This window comes from Pseudophryne corroboree, chromosome 9 (genome assembly GCF_028390025.1).
Source record: "Pseudophryne corroboree isolate aPseCor3 chromosome 9, aPseCor3.hap2, whole genome shotgun sequence".
Lineage (NCBI taxonomy): Eukaryota > Metazoa > Chordata > Amphibia > Anura > Myobatrachidae > Pseudophryne > Pseudophryne corroboree.
The window spans coordinates 125,088,872-125,112,788 of record NC_086452.1 but is presented as its reverse complement, the minus strand read 5'-3'; the positions used below and the strand labels follow the sequence as shown (position 1 = coordinate 125,112,788).

The following is a 23,917-nucleotide window of genomic DNA, read 5'->3' as shown; positions in this document are numbered from 1 at the left end:
GAGGTGTAGGGATCAGCAAGCAGAGATCAACATACCTGTGAGATGAAAAGATATATAGAAAGCTGATCAGTCCATATTTAGTGAGATATATGTAGACTAACTGTTGGTTTAACTGTTCTTTTTAAAATTTCCTAACTTTGTAATTTCCAAACTTCGTATATTTCTAAACTTCTGACAACTGCCCCGCAGACAACTGCCCCATAACTGAATGCTAACATATACTAGTTCTAATTTACAAAGGCTTCAGCTGAAGCTAATTGGATATCTAATCAAAGCGCTTATATTACCCTGTGTTAAGTAAACACCAGTCCATGTATGCTAATAAACTCCACTCCACTGACCAACATCTATACAAGAGATAATATCAGCTATAAGCAAGTACTAATATTCTACAAATACAATTACATACACTGCTAAAATATACATTGGTGTGAATAGAGATCAAGAGTAATAGTTTGCAGGAATCAGCTAGCAGAGATCGACATACATTTGAAAATATAGCATGAAGATGTCTGTGGGTTAATGCAGAGGTGTAGGGATCAGCAAGCAGAGATCGACATACATTTGAAAATGTAGCATGAAGATGTCTGTGGGTTAATGCAGAGGTGTAGGGATCAGCAAGCAGAGATCGACATACATTAGAACATATAGCATGAAGATGTCTGTGGGTTAATGCAGAGGTGTAGGGATCAGCAAGCAGAAATCGACATACATTTGAAAATATAGCATGAAGATGTCTGTGGGTTAATGCAGAGGTGTAGGGATCAGCAAGCAGAGATCGACATACCTATGAGATGAAAAGATATATAGAAAGCTGATCAGTCCATATTCAGTGAGATATATGTAGACTAACTGTTGGTTTAACTGTTCTTTTTAAAATTTCCTAACTTTGTAATTTCCAAACTTCGTATATTTCTAAACTTCTGACAACTGCCCCATAACTGAATGCTAACATATACTAGTTCTAATTTACAAAGGCTTCAGCTGAAGCTAATTGGACATCTAATCAAAGGGCTTATATTACCCTGTGTTAAGTAAACACCAGTCCATGTATGCTAATAAACTCCACTCCACTGACCAACATCTGTAAAAGACATAATATCAGCTATATCCAAGTACTAATATTCTACAAATACAATTACATACACTGCTAAAATATACATTGGTGTGAATAGAGATCAAGAGTAATAGTTTGCAGGAATCAGCAAGCAGAGATCGATATACATTTGAAAATGTAGCATGAAGATGTCTGTGGGTTAATGCAGAGGTGTAGGGATCAGCAAGCAGAGATCGACATACATTTGAAAATATAGCATGAAGATGTCTGTGGGTTAATGCAGAGGTGTAGGGATCAGCAAGCAGAGATCGACATACATTTGAAAATATAGCATGAAGATGTCTTTGGGTTAATGCAGAGGTGCATAGGCGTGCGCAGCACATTTTTTTAGGGCGTGCACCGTTGGAGGGGCATGACTAGGACCGCCCATTGGGCGTGTCTAGCGCCACCCGTCAGGCGTGTCTCTCGCCGCCTATTGGCATTTACTGCAAACTACATCATATAGGAAATTTTATTAAATAGAGTACAGTGAGGGCTGGCAGATGATTATGTCAGTAATGGTGTTGGACTGGTGTGTGCTAATCCTGCCTAGCTGTGGTTCCATCTTGTCACGCCTGTTCCTCCTACAGCTGCTCCACTTAGGTGGACGATCTTACACATTGCTGCGCAAACCCCCTTACCGCCAACAATTTCACCTCTTGTTCCTCCCCTGATGCTCCGCTTCACCTCACATCCTCTCCTAGTGCTCTGCTTCACCTCACACTCTCCCCAGATGCTCCGCATCACCTCTCCCTCTCCCCCGATGCTCCGCATCACCTCTCCCCCGATGCTCTGCATCACCTCTCCCTCTCCCCCGATACTCCGCATCACCTCTCCCCCGCTGCTCCGCATCACCTCTGCCCCTCCCCAGATTCTCTGCATTACCTCTCACCCTCCCCTTATTCTTCACATTGCCTCTCACCGTCATGACAGCAATATGACAGACCTCAAACTCAGAGACACAGATAGACAGGCAGAGAGACACAGTGATAGAGATAGAGACACAGATATACAGAGACAGATAAATAGAGAGAGAGACATACATACATAGACACAGATAGAGAGACAGGGAGACAGAAAGAGAGTTGCACACAGAGACAGAGAGGATTTCTTTAAAATGGAAAATAAAAAATACACTGAGTTACTGCACCACACATACTGTAGCTGCTTACCACACTGCAGGATGCTGCCAGTGAGTGTCATTTCCATCCCTGATTGAGTTCTGCTATGGCTGTCAAAAGTGTGAGAAAGTTGTCTGTAGGGAGCGGACAGTTGTGCAGCCGTGTGCTTGTGCCCGGTGGTCTCTCTCCCACTCACCATGCTGGCAGCTCCCGCTCCTCTTAGGTAGACGCAGCGGTAAGGATAGGATAGAACACGGAGGGCCGGAGCAGTGTTCCATGTAATGGCATTGTGACGTCATTTATAGAAGCACACAGACCGGACTATGATGTGTAACGGGGTAATCAGAGGTGGGGAGGGTTTCTAATTTGTCTTGTATTTCACACTTGTACTGTGCCATATGACAGCCAGCGCTATCAGTTTATTTTGTCATTTGTGAATGTTAACTTCAGGGCTCGGACCTCTTGGCGTATGGGGGGTGCCAGACATTAGGGGGTGCCTGTGCGCACCAGGCACCCCCCCTGCGCACGCCTATGCAGAGGTGTGGGGATCCGCAAGAAGAGATCGACATACCTGTGAGATGAAAAGATATATAGAAAGCTGATCAGTCCATATTCAGTGAGATATATGTAGACTAACTGTTGGTTTAACTGTTCTTTTTAAAATTTCCTAACTTTGTAATTTCCAAACTTCGTATATTTCTAAACTTCTGACAACTGCCCCGCAGACAACTGCCCCATAACTGAATGCTAACATATACTAGTTCTAATTTACAAAGGCTTCAGCTGAAGCTAATTGGACATCTAATCAAAGGGCTTATATTACCCTGTGTTAAGTAAACACCAGTCCATGTATGCTAATAAACTCCACTCCACTGACCAACATCTATACAAGAGATATCAGCTATAAGCAAGTACTAATATTCTACAAATACAATTACATACACTGCTAAAATATACATTGGTGTGAATAGAGATCAAGAGTAATAGTTTGCAGGAATCAGCAAGCAGAGATCAACATACATTTGAAAATGTAGCATGAAGATGTCTGTGGGTTAATGCAGAGGTATAGGGATCAGCAAGCAGAGATCGACATACATTTGAAAATATAGCATGAAGATGTCTGTGGGTTAATGCAGAGGTGTAGGGATCAGCAAGCAGAGATCGACATACATTTGAAAATATAGCATGAAGATGTCTGTGGGTTAATGCAGAGGTGTAGGGATCAGCAAGCAGAGATCGACATACATTTGAAAATATAGCATGAAGATGTCTGTGGGTTAATGCAGAGGTGTAGGGATCAGCAAGCAGAGATTGACATACCTGTGTGATGAAAAGATATATAGAAAGCTGATCAGTCCATATTCTGTGAGATATATGTAGACTAACTGTTGGTTTAACTGTTCTTTTTAAAATTTCCTAACTTTGTAATTTCCAAACTTCGTATATTTCTAAACTTCTGACAACTGCCCCGCAGACAACTTCCCCATTACTCTTATTACACATTACAGCAGCAGAGTCCCAATTTTTAGACATTATAGCAGCATTGTCCCCTTTTTAAACATTACTGCAGCAGAGTCCCCATTTTTTACACATTAAGGCAGCAGCACCCCTTTTTACACATTATAGCAGCAGTCCCCCTTATTACACATTACATCAGCAGAGTCCTCTTATTACAACTTACAGCAGCAGTGTCAATATATTTACACATTACTGCAGCAGAGTCTCCATTTTGACACATGAATGTAGAAGTCTGCCTTTTTACTAGAGATGAGCGCCTGAAATTTTTCGGGTTTTGTGTTTTGGTTTTGGGTTCGGTTCCGCGGCCGTGTTTTGGGTTCGAACGCGTTTTGGCAAAACCTCACCGAATTTTTTTTGTCGGATTCGGGTGTGTTTTGGATTCGGGTGTTTTTTTCAAAAAACACTAAAAAACAGCTTAAATCCTAGAATTTGGGGGTCATTTTGATCCCAAAGTATTATTAACCTCAAAAAACATAATTTACACTCATTTTCAGCCTATTCTGAACACATCACACCTCACAATATTATTTTTAGTCCTAAAATTTGCACCGAGGTCGCTGTGTGAGTAAGATAAGCGACCCTAGTGGCCGACACAAACACCGGGCCCATCTAGGAGTGGCACTGCAGTGTCACGCAGGATGGCCCTTCCAAAAAACCCTCCCCAAACAGCACATGACGCAAAGAAAAAAAGAGGCGCAATGAGGTAGCTGACTGTGTGAGTAAGATTAGCGACCCTAGTGGCCGACACAAACACCGGGCACATCTAGGAGTGGCACTGCAGTGTCACGCAGGATGTCCCTTCCAAAAAACCCTCCCCAAACAGCACATGACGCAAAGAAAAAAAGAGGCGCAATGAGGTAGCTGTGTGAGTAAGATTAGCGACCCTAGTGGCCGACACAAACACCGGGCCCATCTAGGAGTGGCACTGCAGTGTCACGCAGGATGTCCCTTCCAAAAAACCCTCCCCAATCAGCACATGATGCAAAGAAAAAGAAAAGAAAAAAGAGGTGCAAGATGGAATTATCCTTGGGCCCTCCCACCCACCCTTATGTTGTATAAACAAAACAGGACATGCACACTTTAACCAACCCATCATTTCAGTGACAGGGTCTGCCACACGACTGTGACTGATATGACGGGTTGGTTTGGACCCCCCCCAAAAAAGAAGCAATTAATCTCTCCTTGCACAAACTGGCTCTACAGAGGCAAGATGTCCACCTCATCTTCACCCTCCGATATATCACCGTGTACATCCCCCTCCTCACAGATTATCAATTCGTCCCCACTGGAATCCACCATCTCAGCTCCCTGTGTACTTTGTGGAGGCAATTGCTGCTGGTCAATGTCTCCGCGGAGGAATTGATTATAATTCATTTTAATGAACATCATCTTCTCCACATTTTCTGGATGTAACCTCGTACGCCGATTGCTGACAAGGTGAGCGGCGGCACTAAACACTCTTTCGGAGTACACACTTGTGGGAGGGCAACTTAGGTAGAATAAAGCCAGTTTGTGCAAGGGCCTCCAAATTGCCTCTTTTTCCTGCCAGTATAAGTACGGACTGTGTGACGTGCCTACTTGGATGCGGTCACTCATATAATCCTCCACCATTCTATCAATGTTGAGAGAATCATATGCAGTGACAGTAGACGACATGTCCGTAATCGTTGTCAGGTCCTTCAGTCCGGACCAGATGTCAGCATCAGCAGTCGCTCCAGACTGCCCTGCATCACCGCCAGCGGGTGGGCTCGGAATTCTGAGCCTTTTCCTCGCACCCCCAGTTGCGGGAGAATGTGAAGGAGGAGATGTTGACAGGTCGCGTTCCGCTTGACTTGACAATTTTGTCACCAGCAGGTCTTTCAACCCCAGCAGACCTGTGTCTGCCGGAAAGAGAGATCCAAGGTAGGCTTTAAATCTAGGATCGAGCACGGTGGCCAAAATGTAGTGCTCTGATTTCAACAGATTGACCACCCGTGAATCCTTGTTAAGCGAATTAAGGGCTGCATCCACAAGTCCCACATGCCTAGCGGAATCGCTCCGTGTTAGCTCCTTCTTCAATGCCTCCAGCTTCTTCTGCAAAAGCCTGATGAGGGGAATGACCTGACTCAGGCTGGCAGTGTCTGAACTGACTTCACGTGTGGCAAGTTCAAAGGGCATCAGAACCTTGCACAACGTTGAAATCATTCTCCACTGCACTTGAGACAGGTGCATTCCATCTCCTATATCGTGCTCAATTGTATAGGCTTGAATGGCCTTTTGCTGCTCCTCCAACCTCTGAAGCATATAGAGGGTTGAATTCCACCTCGTTACCACTTCTTGCTTCAGATGATGGCAGGGCAGGTTCAGTAGTTTTTGGTGGTGCTCCAGTCTTCTGTACGTGGTGCCTGTACGCCGAAAGTGTCCCGCAATTTTTCTGGCCACCGACAGCATCTCTTGCACGCCCCTGTCGTTTTTTAAAAAATTCTGCACCACCAAATTCAAGGTATGTGCAAAACATGGGACGTGCTGGAATTTGCCCATATTTAATGCACACACAATATTGCTGGCGTTGTCCGATGCCACAAATCCACAGGAGAGTCCAATTGGGGTAAGCCATTCCGCGATGATCTTCCTCAGTTGCCGTAAGAGGTTTTCAGCTGTGTGCGTATTCTGGAAAGCGGTGATACAAAGCGTAGCCTGCCTAGGAAAGAGTTGGCGTTTGCGAGATGCTGCTACTGGTGCCGCCGCTGCTGTTCTTGCGGCGGGAGTCCATACATCTACCCAGTGGGCTGTCACAGTCATATAGTCCTGACCCTGCCCTGCTCCACTTGTCCACATGTCCGTGGTTAAGTGGACATTGGGTACAACTGCATTTTTTAGGACACTGGTGAGTCTTTTTCTGACGTCCGTGTACATTCTCGGTATCGCCTGCCTAGAGAAGTGGAACCTAGATGGTATTTGGTAACGGGGGCACACTGCCTCAATAAATTGTCTAGTTCCCTGTGAACTAACGGCGGATACCGGACGCACGTCTAACACCAACATAGTTGTCAAGGACTCAGTTATCCGCTTTGCAGTAGGATGACTGCTGTGATATTTCATCTTCCTCGCAAAGGACTGTTGAACAGTCAATTGCTTACTGGAAGTAGTACAAGTGGGCTTAAGACTTCCCCTCTGGGATGACCATCGACTCCCAGCGGCAACAACAGCAGCGCCAGCAGCAGTAGGCGTTACACGCAAGGATGCATCGGAGGAATCCCAGGCAGGAGAGGACTCGTCAGACTTGCCAGTGACATGGCCTGCAGGACTATTGGCATTCCTGGGGAAGGAGGAAATTGACACTGAGGGAGTAGGTGGGGTGGTTTGCGTGAGCTTGGTTACAAGAGGAAGGGATTTACTGGTCAGTGGACTGCTTCCGCTGTCACCCAAAGTTTTTGAACTTGTCACTGACTTATTATGAATGCGCTGCAGGTGACGTATAAGGGAGGATGTTCCGAGGTGGTTAACGTCCTTACCCCTACTTATTACAGCTTGACAAAGGGAACACACGGCTTGACACCTGTTGTCCGCATTTCTGGTGAAATACCTCCACACCGAAGAGCTGATTTTTTTGGTATTTTCACCTGGCATGTCAACGGCCATATTCCTCCCACGGACAACAGGTGTCTCCCCGGGTGCCTGACTTAAACAAACCACCTCACCATCAGAATCCTCCTGGTCAATTTCCTCCCCAGCGCCAGCAACACCCATATCCTCCTCATCCTGGTGTACTTCAACACTGACATCTTCAATCTGACTATCAGGAACTGGACTGCGGGTGCTCCTTCCAGCACTTGCAGGGGGCATGCAAATAGTGGAAGGCGCATGCTCTTCACGTCCAGTGTTGGGAAGGTCAGGCATCGCAAACGACACAATTGGACTCTCCTTGTGGATTTGGGATTTCAAAGAACGCACAGTTCTTTGCGGTGCTTTTGCCAGCTTGAGTCTTTTCAGTTTTCTAGCGAGAGGCTGAGTGCTTCCATCCTCATGTGAAGCTGAACCACTAGCCATGAACATAGGCCAGGGCCTCAGCCGTTCCTTGCCACTCCGTGTGGTAAATGGCATATTGGCAAGTTTACGCTTCTCCTCCGACAATTTTATTTTAGGTTTTGGAGTCCTTTTTTTTCTGATATTTGGTGTTTTGGATTTGACATGCTCTGTACTATGACATTGGGCATCGGCCTTGGCAGACGACGTTGCTGGCATTTCATCGTCTCTGCCATGACTAGTGGCAGCAGCTTCAGCACGAGGTGGAAGTGGATCTTGATCTTTCCCTAATTTTGGAACCTCAACTTTTTTGTTCTCCATATTTTATAGGCAGAACTAAAAGGCACCTCAGGTAAACAATGGAGATGGATGGATTGGATACTAGTATACAATTATGGACGGACTGCCACGGTTAGGTGGTATAAAAAAACCACGGTTAGGTGGTATATATTATAATAATAATACAATTATGGATGGACGGACTGCCTGCCGACTGCCGACACAGAGGTAGCCACAGCCGTGAACTACCGCACTGTACACTGGTTGATAAAGAGATAGTAGTATACTCGTAACAACTAGTATGACACTATGACGACGGTATAAAGAATGAAAAAAAAACCACGGTTAGGTGGTATATATTATAATAATAATACAATTATGGATGGACGGACTGCCTGCCGACTGCCGACACAGAGGTAGCCACAGCCGTGAACTACCGCACTGTACACTGGTTGATAAAGAGATAGTAGTATACTCGTAACAACTAGTATGACACTATGACGACGGTATAAAGAATGCAAAAAAAACCACAGTTAGGTGGTATATATTATAATAATAATACAATTCTGGTCGGACGGACTGCCTGCCGTGTGCCGACACAGAGGTAGCCACAGCCGTGAACTACCGCACTGTACACTGGTTGATAAAGAGATAGTAGTATACTCGTAACAATTAGGATGACACTATGACGGTATAAAGAATGAAAAAAAAACCACGGTTAGGTGGTAGGTATATAATAATAAATAATACAATTCTGGTCGGACGGACTGCCTGCCGTGTGCCGACACAGAGGTAGCCACAGCCGTGAACTACCGCACTGTACACTGGTTGATAAAGAGATAGTAGTATACTCGTAACAATTAGGATGACACTATGACGGTATAAAGAATGAAAAAAAAACCACGGTTAGGTGGTAGGTATATAATAATAAATAATACAATTCTGGTCGGACGGACTGCCTGCCGTGTGCCGACACAGAGGTAGCCACAGCCGTGAACTACCGCACTGTACACTGGTTGATAAAGAGATAGTAGTATACTCGTAACAATTAGGATGACACTATGACGGTATAAAGAATGAAAAAAAAACCACGGTTAGGTGGTAGGTATATAATAATAAATAATACAATTCTGGTCGGACGGACTGCCTGCCGTGTGCCGACACAGAGGTAGCCACAGCCGTGAACTACCGCACTGTACACTGGTTGATAAAGAGATAGTAGTATACTCGTAACAATTAGGATGACACTATGACGGTATAAAGAATGAAAAAAAAACCACGGTTAGGTGGTAGGTATATAATAATAAATAATACAATTCTGGTCGGACGGACTGCCTGCCGTGTGCCGACACAGAGGTAGCCACAGCCGTGAACTACCGCACTGTACACTGGTTGATAAAGAGATAGTAGTATACTCGTAACAATTAGGATGACACTATGACGGTATAAAGAATGAAAAAAAAACCACGGTTAGGTGGTAGGTATATAATAATAAATAATACAATTCTGGTCGGACGGACTGCCTGCCGTGTGCCGACACAGAGGTAGCCACAGCCGTGAACTACCGCACTGTACACTGGTTGATAAAGAGATAGTAGTATACTCGTAACAATTAGGATGACACTATGACGGTATAAAGAATGAAAAAAAAACCACGGTTAGGTGGTAGGTATATAATAATAAATAATACAATTCTGGTCGGACGGACTGCCTGCCGTGTGCCGACACAGAGGTAGCCACAGCCGTGAACTACCGCACTGTACTGTGTCTGCTGCTAATATAGACTGGTTGATATTTAAAGAGATATTAGTAGTATACAACAATACTATACTGGTGGTCAGGCACTGGTCACCACTCCTGCAGCAAAAGTGTGCACTGTTAATTAATATAATTGTACTCCTGGCTCCTGCTAACAACCTGCAGTGCTCCCCAGTCTCCCCCACAATTAATTATAAGCTTTTAATTTATACATTGATGACTGTGCAGCACACTGGGCTGAGCTGAGTGCACACAGACTGAGTCACACTGTGTGACTGACTGTGCTGTGTATCGTTTTTTTTTTCAGGCAGAGAACGGATATAGCAGAGAGAAGTGAACGGATATATTATATTAAATAAAAGTTAACTAGCAACTGCACTGGTCACTGACTGTGGTAAACTAACTCTGTCTGCGACTCTGCACAATCTCTCTCTATCTAATCTATCTATCTCTATTCTAATGGAGAGGACGCCAGACACGTCCTCTCCCTATCAATCTCAATGCACGAGTGAAAATGGCGGCGACGCGCGGCTCCTTATATAGATCCCGAGTCTCGCGAGAATCCGACAGCGTCATGATGACGTTCGGGCGCGCTCGGGTTAACCGAGCAAGGCGGGAAGATCCGAGTCGCTCGGACCCGTGGAAAAAAAAGTGAAGTTCGTGCGGGTTCGGATTCAAAGAAACCGAACCCGCTCATCTCTACTTTTTACACATTTCAGCAGCAGTCCCCCTTTTATATACATTACAGCAGGAGAGTCCTCTTACTACACGTTACAGCAGCAGAGTAAACATTTTTACACATTGCAGCAGCATGGTGCCCTTTTTACACATTTCAGTAGCAGAGTCCCCATTTTTACACATTACGGCACCATGGTCCCTTTTTACACTGTACAGCAGCAGAGTCCGCTTACTACACATTACAGCAGCATGGTCCTCTTTTTACACATTACAACAGCAGTCCCCCTTTTTACACATTAAAGCAGCAGTCCCCCTTTTTACACATTACATCAGCAGAGTCCTCTTATTACAAGTTATAGCAGCATAGTCCCCTTTTTTACACATTACTGCAGCAGAGCCTCCATTTTTACACATTTAAGCAGCAGTCCCCCTTTTTACACATTTCAGCAGCAGTCCCCCTTTGTACACATTACAGCAGCATGGTACTCTTTTTACAAATTATAGCAGCAGAGTCACCATTTATACACACTACAGCTGCATGGTCCCCTTTTTACACATTACAGCAGCACAGTCGTATTTTGCCACATTACAGCTGCATGGTCCCCTTTTTACACACTACAGCATCAGAGTCCCCATTTTTACACATTACGGCAGCAGCCCCCCTTTTCACACATTAAGGCAGCAGTCCCCCTTTTTACACATTACAGCAGCATAGTCCTCTTATTACAAGTTATAGCAGCAGAGTCCCCGTTTTTACCCATTACTGCAGCAGAGACTCTATTTTTACACATTAAGTCAGCAGGCCCCCTTTTTACCCATTTCAGCAGCAGTACCCCTTTGTACACATAACAGTAGCAGAGTCCTTATTTTTACACATTACGGCAGCAAGGTCCCTTTTTACATATTACAGCAGAAGAGTGCTCTTTGGACACATTACAGCAGCATAGTCCTCATTTTACATATCACAGCAGCAGAGTCCGCATTTAAACACATTACGGCAGAAGTCCCCATTTTTACACATTACAGAAGCATGGGGGGTTATTCCAAGTTGATCGCAGCAGGAATTTTTTTAGCAGTTGGGCAAAACCATGTGCATTGCAGGGGAGGCAGATATAACATGTGCAGAGAGAGTTAGATTTGGGTGGGTTATTTTGTTTCTGTGCAGGGTAAATACTGGCTGCTTTATTTTTACACTGCAATTTAGATTGCAAATTGAACTCACCACACCCAAATCTAACTCACTCTGCAAATGTTATATCTGCCTCCCCTGCAGTGCACATGGTTTTGCCCAACTGCTAAAAAATTTCCTGCTGCGATCAACTCAGAATTACCCCCATGGTCCCCATTTTTACACATTGCAGCAGCAGTCCCCCTTTTTACACATTACAGCAGCAGAGTCCTCTTATTACACATTACAGCAGCAGAGTCCCCATTTGTACACATTACTGCAGCAGAGTCTCAATTTATACACATTTCAGCAGCACTCCCCCTAAGTAAACATTACATCAGCAGAGTCCTCTTTTTACACATTACCACAGCAGAGTCCCCATTTTTACACATTAAAACAGCATGATCCCCTTTTTACACATTACAGCAGCAGAGTCCTGTTATTACACATTACTGCAGCAGAGTTCCCATTTTTACACATTAAAACAGTATGGTCCCCTTTTTACACATTACAGCAGCAGATTCCCACTTCTTACACATTACGGCAGCATAGTCCCCATTTTTACACATTACTGCAGCATGGACTCTTTTTACACATTACAGCAGCAGAGTCCACTTGTTATTACACATTATAGCAGCTCATTCCCCATTTTACACATTATAGCAGCATGGTCCCTTTTTTACACATTACTGCAGCAGAATCCCCATTTTTCAACATTAAGGCAGCAGCCCCTCTTTTTTAACACAATACAGCAGCAGTCCCCTTTTTACACATAACGGCAGCAGAGTCCTCTTATTACACATTACAGTAGCAGAGTCCTCTTGTTACTCATTACAGCAGCAAATTCCCCATTTATACACATTACAGCAGCATGGTCCCCTTTTTACACATTACAGGAGCAGAGTCCCCATTTTAACACATTATTGCAGCATGGTCACCTTATTACACATTACAGCAGCAGAGTCCTCTTTTTACACACTACAGCAGCAGAATCCTCATTTTTACACATTACAGCACCGTGATCCCCTTAATACACATTACAGCAGCAGAGTCCCCATTTTTACACATTTCGGCAGCATGGTTCCTTTTTACACATTTCAGCAGCACAGTCCTCTTATTACACATTACAGCAGCAAATTCTCAATTTTTACACATAATAGTAGCATGGTCCCCTTTTTACACATTAAGGCAGTAGCCTCCGTTTTTACTCATTACAGCAGCAGTCCCCCTTTTTACACATTTCACCAGCAGAGTCCTCTTATTACACGTTACAGCAGCAGAGTTCCCATTTTTACACATTACTGTAGCTTAGTCTCCATTTTTACACATTTCAGCAGCCGTCCCCCTTTGTACACATTACAGCAGCAGAGTCCTCTTATTACACATTACAGCAGCAGAGTCCCCTTTTTAACACATTACAGCAGAATGTTCCTCTTTTTACAAATTACAGTAGCAGAGTCCCTATTTTTACATATTACGGCAGCATGGTCCCTTTTTACACATTACAGCAGCAGAGTCATCTTTGTACACATTACAGCAGCATGTTCCTTTTTGTACACATTACAGAAGCAAAGTACCCATTTGTCCACATTACGGCAGCATTTCCCCTTTTTACACATCAAGGCAGTAGCCTCCCTTATTACTCATTACGGCAGCAGTCCACCAGTTTTTACAAATTTCAGCAGCAGAGTCCTCTTATTACACATTACAGTAGCAGAGATACCATTTTTACACATTACTGTAGCTTAGTCTCCATTTTTACACATATCAGCAGCCGTCCCCCTTTGTAGACATTACAGCAGCAGAGTCCTCTTATTACTCATTACAGCAGCAGCGTCTCCATTTTAACACATTACAGCAGAATGGTCCTTTTTTTTACAAATTACAGTAGCAGAGTCCATATTTTTACACATTACGGCAGCATGGTCCCTTTTTACACATTACAGCAGCAGAGTCATCTTTGTACACATTACAGCAGCATATTCCTTTTTGTAAACATTACAGAAGCAAAGTACCCATTTGTCCACATTACGGCAGCAGTTCCCCTCTTTACACATTACAGCATCAGTCCCCATTTTTACACATTACGGCAGCAAGGTCCTTTTTTACATATTACAGCAGAAGAGTGCTCTTTAGACACATTACAGCAGCAGATTCCCCCTTCTTACACATTACGGCAGCATAGTCCCTTTTTACACATTATAGCAGAAGCCACCCTTTTTAAACATTACATCAGCAGAGTCCTCTTATTACAAATTACAGCAGCAGAGTCAATATTTTCACACATTACTGCAGCAGAGTCTCCATTTTGACACATTAAGGCAGAAGTCTCCCTTTTTACACATTTCAGCAGGAGTCCCCTTTTGTATACATTACAGCAGTAGAGTCCTCTTACTACACATTACAGCAGCAGAGTCAACATTTTTACACATTGCAGCAGCATGGTCCCCTTTTTACACATTTCAGCAGCAGAGTCCCCATTTTTACACATTACGGCAGTATGGTCCCTTTTTACACTTTACAGCAGCAGAGTACGCTTTCTACACATTACAGCAGCATGGTCCTCTTTTTACACATTACAACCGCAGTCCCCCTTTTTACACATTACAGCAGCATTGTCCCCTTTTTACACATTACTGCAGCAGAGTCCCCATTTTTTACACATTACAGCAGCACCCCTTTTTACACATTACAGCAGCAGTCCTCCTTTTTACACATTACAGCAGCAGAGTATTCTTAATACACATTACATGAGCAGAGTCCTCTTGTTACACATTACAGCAGCAGAGTCTCCATTTGTACACATTAAAGCAACATGATTTGCTTTTATCACATTACAGCAGCAGAGTCCCCATTTTTACACCTTACAGCAGCATGGTCCCCTTTTAACACATTACAGCAGCATGGACTCTTTTTACACATTACAGCAGCAGAGTCCACTTGTTATTACACATTATAGCAGCTAATTCCCCATTTTACACATTATAGCAGCATGGTCCCCTTTTTACACATTACTGCAGCAGAATCCCCATTTTTCAACATTAAGGAAGCAGCCCCTTTTTTTACACAATACAGCAGCAGTCCCCTTTTTACACATAACGGCAGCAGAGTCCTCTTATTACACATTACGGTAGCAGAATCCCCATTTATACACATTACAGCAGCATGGTCCCCTTTTTACACATTACTGGAGCAGAGTCTCCATTTTAACACACTATTGCAGCATGGTCACCTTATTACCCATTACAGTAGCAGAGTCATAGTAACATAGTATCTGTAACATAGTAACATAGTATCTGAGGTTGAAAAAAGACAATTGTCCATCGAGTTCAACCTATTTGCGGTGTCCTATGCATGATGATTTGACTAAAATTTCTGACTGATGCTGCTGTCAGCCATTGCATTTTATCCCTATTTATAGTAACTATAATGCATGACTATGCACCATACCCCTGGATATCCTTATCCAATAGGAATTTATCTAACCCATTCTTAAAAGTGTTGACAGATTCCGCCATTACAACTCCCTTGGGCAGGGAATTCCAAACACGTATTGTCCTTACTGTGAAAAAGCCTTTACGCCGTATTGTGCGGAATCTCCTCTCCTCTAACCTGAGCGAGTGTCCACGAGTCCTCTGTGTTGATCTAACCAAAAACAGGTCCCGTGCAAGCTCTGTGTATTGTCCTCTTATATATTTGTAGATGTTGATCATATCCCCTCTTAGTCTCCGCTTTTCCAATGTAAACATGCCTAGTCTTTCAAGCCTTTACTTGTATTCCATCGTCTCCATGCCCTTAATTAGTTTGGTCGCCCTCCTCTGTACCTTTTCAAGCTCCAGGATATCCTTTTTGTAGTATGGTGCCCAGAACTGTACACAGTATTCAAGGTGTGGCCTCACTAGTGATTTATATAACGGGAGTATAATACTCTCGTCCCTAGCATCAATACCCCGTTTTATGCATGCTAATATCTTATTAGCCTTCTTTGCTGCAGTCCTACTTTGGGTACTACTGCTTAGCTTGCTATCTATGAGGACACCTAAGTCCTTTTCCAGTACAGAATCCCCTAGTTTTACCTCATTTAGTAGGTAGGTGTAATTTTTGTTCTTGTTACCACAGTGCATTACCTTACACTTGTCTGTGTTAAAGCGCATTCTCCATTTGGCTGCCCATGCTTCTAATTTAACTAAGTCGTTCTGAAGAGACTCGGCATCCTCCTCTGTATTTATAGCCTTACACAATTTGGTATCAGCTGCAAAAATTTACACCATGCTCTCTAGACCTTCTGTTTGGTCGTTAATGAAAATATTGAACAATAGCGGTCCTAGTACTGAGCCTTGCGGCACACCACTTAGCACTTCAGTCCAAGTTGAAAAAGATCCATTAACCACAACGCGCTGCTTCCTATTTTCTAACCAGTTTTTGACCCAAGTGCATATTGTGCTTCCTAGCCCTGATTCTTGTAGCTTGTATATAAGTCTCATGTGTGGTACAGTATCAAACGCTTTGGCAAAGTCTAAAAAGATTACATCCACGTCTTTACCCTGATCTAGGTTTGCGCTTACTGTTTCATAAAAGCCAAGTAAGTTGGTTTGACAGGATCTGTCCTTCATAAACCCATGTTGATTCCTTTTAATGACCTTATTGGTTTCAAGGAACTTCTGAATACTATCTCTTAGAATACCTTCCAATACTTTCCCCACTATAGATGTAAGACTAACTGGTCTATAATTACCTGGTTCAGCTTTACTTCCCTTTTTGAATATAGGCACTACTTCCGCTATACGCCAGTCTTTGGGAACCATACCTGATATAACTGAATCCTCAAAGATCAAAGATAGCGGTTTTGCCAGTTCAGAGTGAAGCTCCATTAGAACCCTTGGATGAATACCATCGGGCCCTGGTGATTTATTAATCTTTAAATGTTTTAATCGGTCACAGACTACTTCCTCGCTTAAATAAGTACCTATCAGTGTGATATTGTCCTTATTGAGATTGTGTGTCAGTCCCTGAATTGGGTCCTCTCTAGTGAATACTGTTGAAAAAAACTCATTTAGTGTGTCCACTATGTAATTATCATTTTTGCTTACGACTCCCAACTTGTCTTTCAAAGGGCCTATACTCTCCTTTTTTAATCTCTTGCTATTGATGTATTTAAATACTTTTTTGGGATTCGCTTTGCTTTCCTTTGCTACTAGTTTTTCAGTTTCTACTTTAGCCGCTCTTATTTCCTTTTTGCAATTTTTGTTACATTCCTTATAGTGCTGAAATGACTCTGCTTCCCCGTCAGATTTGTATTTTTTAAATGCTCGCCTTTTCTTGCCCATAAGTTCCTTAATCTTTTTGTTAAGCCACATCGGTTTATGATTTTTATTCCCTTTTTTGCTACTCATAGGAATATATTTGAGTGTATTTTTAGCTAGCAGGAATTTTAGTACCTCCCATTTCTCCGTAGTATTTTTTCCTAAAAACAAACCTTCCCATTCAATATCCCTGAAAAATACCCTCATAATTTCAAAATTTGCTTTGCTAAAGTTTAAAGTCCTAGTTGAGCCAGTATAGGGCTGTTTGTAGAAACTGATATTGAATGTGACCATATTATGGTCGCTGTTTCCTATGGGTTCCCCTACTATAGTCCCCTTTTTACACATTACAGCAGCAGAGTCCTCATTTTTACTCATTACAGCACTGTGATCCCCTTTTTTACACATTACAGCAGCAGAGTCCCCATTTTTACACATTACGGCAGCACGGTTCCTTTATACACATTTCAGCAGCAGAGTCCTCAGATTACACATTACAGCAGCAAAGTCTCCATTTTTACACATAATAGTAGCATGGTCCCCTTTTTACACATTACTGCAGCAGAGTCCCATTTTTACACATTAAGGCAGTAGCCTCCCTTTTTACTCATTACAGCAGCAGTCCCCCTTTTTACACATTTCACCAGCAGAGTCCTCTTATTACACGTTACTGCAGCAGAGTTCCCATTTTTACACATTACTGTAGCTTAGTCTCCATTTTTACACATTTCAGCAGCCGTCCCCCTTTGTACACATTACAGCAGCAGAGTCCTATTATTACACATTACATCAGCAGAGTCCCCTTTTTAACACATTACAGCAGAATGTTCCTCTTTTTACAAATTACAGTAGCAGAGTCCCTATTTTTACACATTACGGCAGCATGGTCCCTTTTTACACATTACAGCAGCAGAGTCATCTTTGTACACATTGCAGCAGCATGTTCCTTTTTTTACACATTACAGAAGCAAAGTACCCATTTGTCCACATTACGGCAGCAGTTCCCCTTTTTATACATTACAGCATCAGTCCCCATTTTTACACATTACGGCAGCAAGGTCCTTTTTTACATATTACAGCAGAAGAGTGCTCTTTGGACACATTACAGCAGCATAGTCCTCATTTTACATATCACAGCAGAAGAGGCCCTATTTTAACACATTACGGCAGCAGTCCCCATTTTTACACATTAAAGCAGCATGGTCTACTTTTGAAACACTACAGCAGCAGAGTCCCCATTTTTACACATTACAGAAGCATGGTCCCCCTTTTACACATTACTGCAGCAGAGTCCCCATTTTTACACATTACAGCAGCAGTCCCCCTTTTTACACATTACAGCAGCAGAGTCCTCTTATTACACATTACAGCAGCAGAGTCCCCATTTGTACAAATTACTGCAGCAAAGTCTCAATTTATACACATTTCAGCAGCACTCCCCCTTAGTAAACATAACAGCAGCAGAGTTCCCATTTTTACACATTAAAACAGCATGACCCCCTTTTTACACATAACAGCAGCAGAGTCCTGTTAGTACACATTACTGCAGCAGAGTTCCCATTTTTACACTTTAAAATAGTATGATCCCCTTTTTACACATTACAGCAGCAGATTCCCCCTTCTTACACATTACGGCAGCATAGTCCCTTTTTACACATTATAGCAGAAGCCACCCTTTTTAAACATTACATCAGCAGAGTCCTCTTATTACAAATTAAAGCAGCAGAGTCAATATTTTCACACATTACTGCAGCAGAGTCTCCATTTTGACACATTAAGGCAGAAGTCTCCCTTTTTACACATTTCAGCAGGAGTCCCCTTTTGTATACATTACAGCAGTAGAGTCCTCTTACTACACATTACAGCAGCAGAGTCAACATTTTTACACATTGCAGCAGCATGGTCCCCTTTTTACACATTTCAGCAGCAGAGTCCCCATTTTTACACATTACGGCAGCATGGTCCCTTTTTACACTTTACAGCAGCAGAGTACGCTTTCTACACATTACAGCAGCATGGTCCTCTTTTTACACATTACAACCGCAGTCCCCCTTTTTACACATTACAGCAGCATTGTCCCCTTTTTACACATTACTGCAGCAGAGTCCCCATTTTTTACACATTACAGCAGCACCCCTTTTTACACATTACAGCAGCAGTCCCCCTTTTTACACATTACAGCAGCAGAGTATTCTTAATACACATTACATGAGCAGAGTCCTCTTGTTACACATTACAGCAGCAGAGTCTCCATTTGTACACATTAAAGCAACATGATTTGCTTTTATCACATTACAGCAGCAGAGTCCCCATTTTTACACCTTACAGCAGCATGGTCCCCTTTTAACACATTACAGCAGCAGAGTCCCCATTTTTACACATTACTGCAGCATGGACTCTTTTTACACATTACAGCAGCAGAGTCCACTAGTTATTACACATTATAGCAGCTAATTCCCCATTTTATACATTATAGCAGCATGGTCCCCTTTTTACACATTACAGGAGCAGAGTCCCCATTTTAACACATTATTGCAGCATGGTCACCTTATTACACATTACAGCAGCAGAGTCCCCTTTTTACACATTACAGCAGCATGGTCCTCTTTTTACACATTACAACCGCAGTCCCCCTTTTTACACATTAAAGCACCAGTCCCCCTTTTTACACATTACAGCAGCATTGTCCCCTTTTTACACATTACTGCAGCAGAGTCCCCATTTTTTACACATTACAGCAGCAGCACCCCTTTTTACACATTACAGCAGCAGTCCCCCTTTTTACACATTACAGCAGCAGAGTATTCGTATTACACATTACAGGAGCAGAGTCCCCTTGTTGCAAATTACAGCAGCAGAGTCTCCATTTGTACACATTTAAACAACATGATTTCCTTTTATCAAATTACAGCAGCAGAGTCCCCATTTTTACACATTACTGCAGCATGGACTCTTTTAACACATTACAGCAGCAGAGTCCACTTGTTATTACACATTACAGCAGCAAAGTCTCCATTTTTACACATAATAGTAGCATGGTCCCCTTTTTACACATTACAGGAGCAGAGTCCCCATTTTAACACATTATTGCAGCATGGTCACCTTATTACACATTACAGCAGCAGAGTCCCCTTTTTACACATTACAGCAACAGAGTCCTCATTTTTACACATTACAGCACCGTGATCCCCTTTTTACACATTACAGCAGCAGAGTCCCCATTTTTACACATTACGGCAGCACGGTTCCTTTTTACACATTTCAGCAGCAGAGTCCTCTTATTACACATTACAGCAGCAAAGTCTCCATTTTTACACATAATAGTAGCATGGTCCCCTTTTTACACATTACTGCAGCAGAGTCCCCATTTTTACACATTAAGGCAGTAGCCTCCCTTTTTACTCATTACAGCAGCAGTCCCCCTTTTTACACATTTCACCAGCAGAGTCCTCTTATTACATGTTACAGCAGCAGAGTTCCCATTTTTACACATTACTGTAGCTTAGTCTCCATTTGTACACATTACAGCAGCAGAGTCATCTTTGTACACATTACAGCAGCATGTTCCTTTTTGTACACATTACAGAAGCTAATTACCCATTTGTCCACATTACGGCAGCAGTCCCTGTTTTTACACATCAAGGCAGTAGCCTCCCTTTTTACTCATTACAGCAGCAGTCCACCTTTTTACACATTTCAGCAGCAGAGTCCTCTTATTACACATTACAGCAGCAGAGTCCCCATTTTTACACATTACTGTAGCTTAGTCTCCATTTTTACACATATCAGCAGCCGTCCCCCTTTGTACACATTACAGCAGCAGAGTCCTCTTATTACACATTACAGCAGCAGCGTCTCCATTTTAACACATTACAGCAGATTGTTCCTCTTTTTACAAATTACAGTAGCAGAGTCCCTATTTTTACACATTACGGCAGCATGGTCCCTTTTTACACATTACAGCAGCAGAGTCATCTTTGTACACATTGCAGCAGCATGTTCCTTTTTTTACACATTACAGAAGCAAAGTACCCATTTGTCCACATTACGGCAGCAGTTCCCCTTTTTATACATTACAGCATCAGTCCCCATTTTTACACATTACGGCAGCAAGGTCCTTTTTTACATATTACAGCAGAAGAGTGCTCTTTGGACACATTACAGCAGCATAGTCCTCATTTTACATATCACAGCAGAAGAGGCCCTATTTTAACACATTACGGCAGCAGTCCCCATTTTTACACATTAAAGCAGCATGGTCTACTTTTGAAACACTACAGCAGCAGAGTCCCCATTTTTACACATTACAGAAGCATGGTCCCCCTTTTACACATTACTGCAGCAGAGTCCCCATTTTTACACATTACAGCAGCAGTCCCCCTTTTTACACATTACAGCAGCAGAGTCCTCTTATTACACATTACAGCAGCAGAGTCCCCATTTGTACAAATTACTGCAGCAAAGTCTCAATTTATACACATTTCAGCAGCACTCCCCCTTAGTAAACATAACAGCAGCAGAGTTCCCATTTTTACACATTAAAACAGCATGACCCCCTTTTTACACATAACAGCAGCAGAGTCCTGTTAGTACACATTACTGCAGCAGAGTTCCCATTTTTACACATTAAAATAGTATGATCCCCTTTTTACACATTACAGCAGCAGATTCCCCCTTCTTACACATTACGGCAGCATAGTCCCTTTTTACACATTATAGCAGCAGAGTCAATATTTTCACACATTACTGCAGCAGAGTCTCCATTTTGACACATTAAGGCAGAAGTCTCCCTTTTTACACATTTCAGCAGGAGTCCCCTTTTGTATACATTACAGCAGTAGAGTCCTCTTACTACACATTACAGCAGCAGAGTCAACATTTTTACACATTGCAGCAGCATGGTCCCCTTTTTACACATTTCAGCAGCAGAGTCCCCATTTTTACACATTACGGCAGCATGGTCCCTTTTTACACTTTACAGCAGCAGAGTACGCTTTCTACACATTACAGCAGTATGGTCCTCTTTTTACACATTACAACCGCAGTCCCCCTTTTTACACATTACAGCAGCATTGTCCCCTTTTTACACATTACTGCAGCAGAGTCCCCATTTTTTACACATTACAGCAGCACCCCTTTTTACACATTACAGCAGCAGTCCCCCTTTTTACACATTACAGCAGCAGAGTATTCTTAATACACATTACATGAGCAGAGTCCTCTTGTTACACATTACAGCAGCAGAGTCTCCATTTGTACACATTAAAGCAACATGATTTGCTTTTATCACATTACAGCAGCAGAGTCCCCATTTTTACACCTTACAGCAGCATGGTCCCCTTTTAACACATTACAGCAGCAGAGTCCCCATTTTTACACATTACTGCAGCATGGACTCTTTTTACACATTACAGCAGCAGAGTCCACTAGTTATTACACATTATAGCAGCTAATTCCCCATTTTATACATTATAGCAGCATGGTCCCCTTTTTACACATTACAGGAGCAGAGTCCCCATTTTAACACATTATTGCAGCATGGTCACCTTATTACACATTACAGCAGCAGAGTCCCCTTTTTACACATTACAGCAACAGAGTCCTCATTTTTACACATTACAGCACCGTGATCCCCTTTTTACACATTACAGCAGCAGAGTCCCCATTTTTACACATTACGGCAGCACGGTTCCTTTTTACACATTTCAGCAGCAGAGTCCTCTTATTACACATTACAGCAGCAAAGTCTCCATTTTTACACATAATAGCAGCATGGTCCCTTTTTACACTTCACAGCAGCAGAGTCCGCTTTCTACACATTACAGCAGCATGGTCCTCTTTTTACACATTACAACCGCAGTCCCCCTTTTTACACATTAAAGCACCAGTCCCCCTTTTTACACATTACAGCAGCATTGTCCCCTTTTTACACATTACTGCAGCAGAGTCCCCATTTTTTACACATTACAGCAGCAGCACCCCTTTTTACACATTACAGCAGCAGTCCCCCTTTTTACACATTACAGCAGCAGAGTATTCGTATTACACATTACAGGAGCAGAGTCCCCTTGTTGCAAATTACAGCAGCAGAGTCTCCATTTGAACACATTTAAACAACATGATTTCCTTTTATCAAATTACAGCAGCAGAGTCCCCATTTTTACACATTACAGCAGCATGGTAACCTTTTAACACATTACAGCAACAGAGTCCCCATTTTTACACATTACTGCAGCATGGACTCTTTTTACACATTACAGCAGCAGAGTCCACTTGTTATTACACATTACAGCAGCAAAGTCTCCATTTTTACACATAATAGTAGCATGGTCCCCTTTTTACACATTACAGGAGCAGAGTCCCCATTTTAACACATTATTGCAGCATGGTCACCTTATTACACATTACAGCAGCAGAGTCCCCTTTTTACACATTACAGCAACAGAGTCCTCATTTTTACACATTACAGCACCGTGATCCCCTTTTTACACATTACAGCAGCAGAGTCCCCATTTTTACACATTACGGCAGCACGGTTCCTTTTTACACATTTCAGCAGCAGAGTCCTCTTATTACACATTATAGCAGCAAAGTCTCCATTTTTACACATAATAGTAGCATGGTCCCCGTTTTACACATTACTGCAGCAGAGTCCCCATTTTTACACATTAAGGCAGTAGCCTCCCTTTTTACTCATTACAGCAGCAGTCCCCCTTTTTACACATTTCACCAGCAGAGTCCTCTTATTACATGTTACAGCAGCAGAGTTCCCATTTTTACACATTACTGTAGCTTAGTCTCCATTTGTACACATTACAGCAGCAGAGTCATCTTTGTACACATTACAGCAGCATGTTCCTTTTTGTACACATTACAGAAGCTAATTACCCATTTGTCCACATTACGGCAGCAGTTCCCGTTTTTACACGTCAAGGCAGTAGCCTCCCTTTTTACTCATTACAGCAGCAGTCCACCTTTTTACACATTTCAG

General features: G+C 42.7%; 1 long non-coding RNA gene across 1 annotated transcript in view; it reads right to left on the bottom strand.

Annotated features, from left to right (window-relative positions):
* LOC134956782 (uncharacterized) overlaps positions 1–2,468 on the bottom strand; it is a 156,373-nt gene extending 153,905 nt beyond the window's left edge. The window contains exon 1 of the long non-coding RNA XR_010186169.1: positions 2,269–2,468. This is a non-coding gene — a long non-coding RNA (uncharacterized LOC134956782). The remainder of the gene's footprint in view (positions 1–2,268) is intronic.
* Between the last annotated feature and the right edge of the window lie 21,449 nt (positions 2,469–23,917).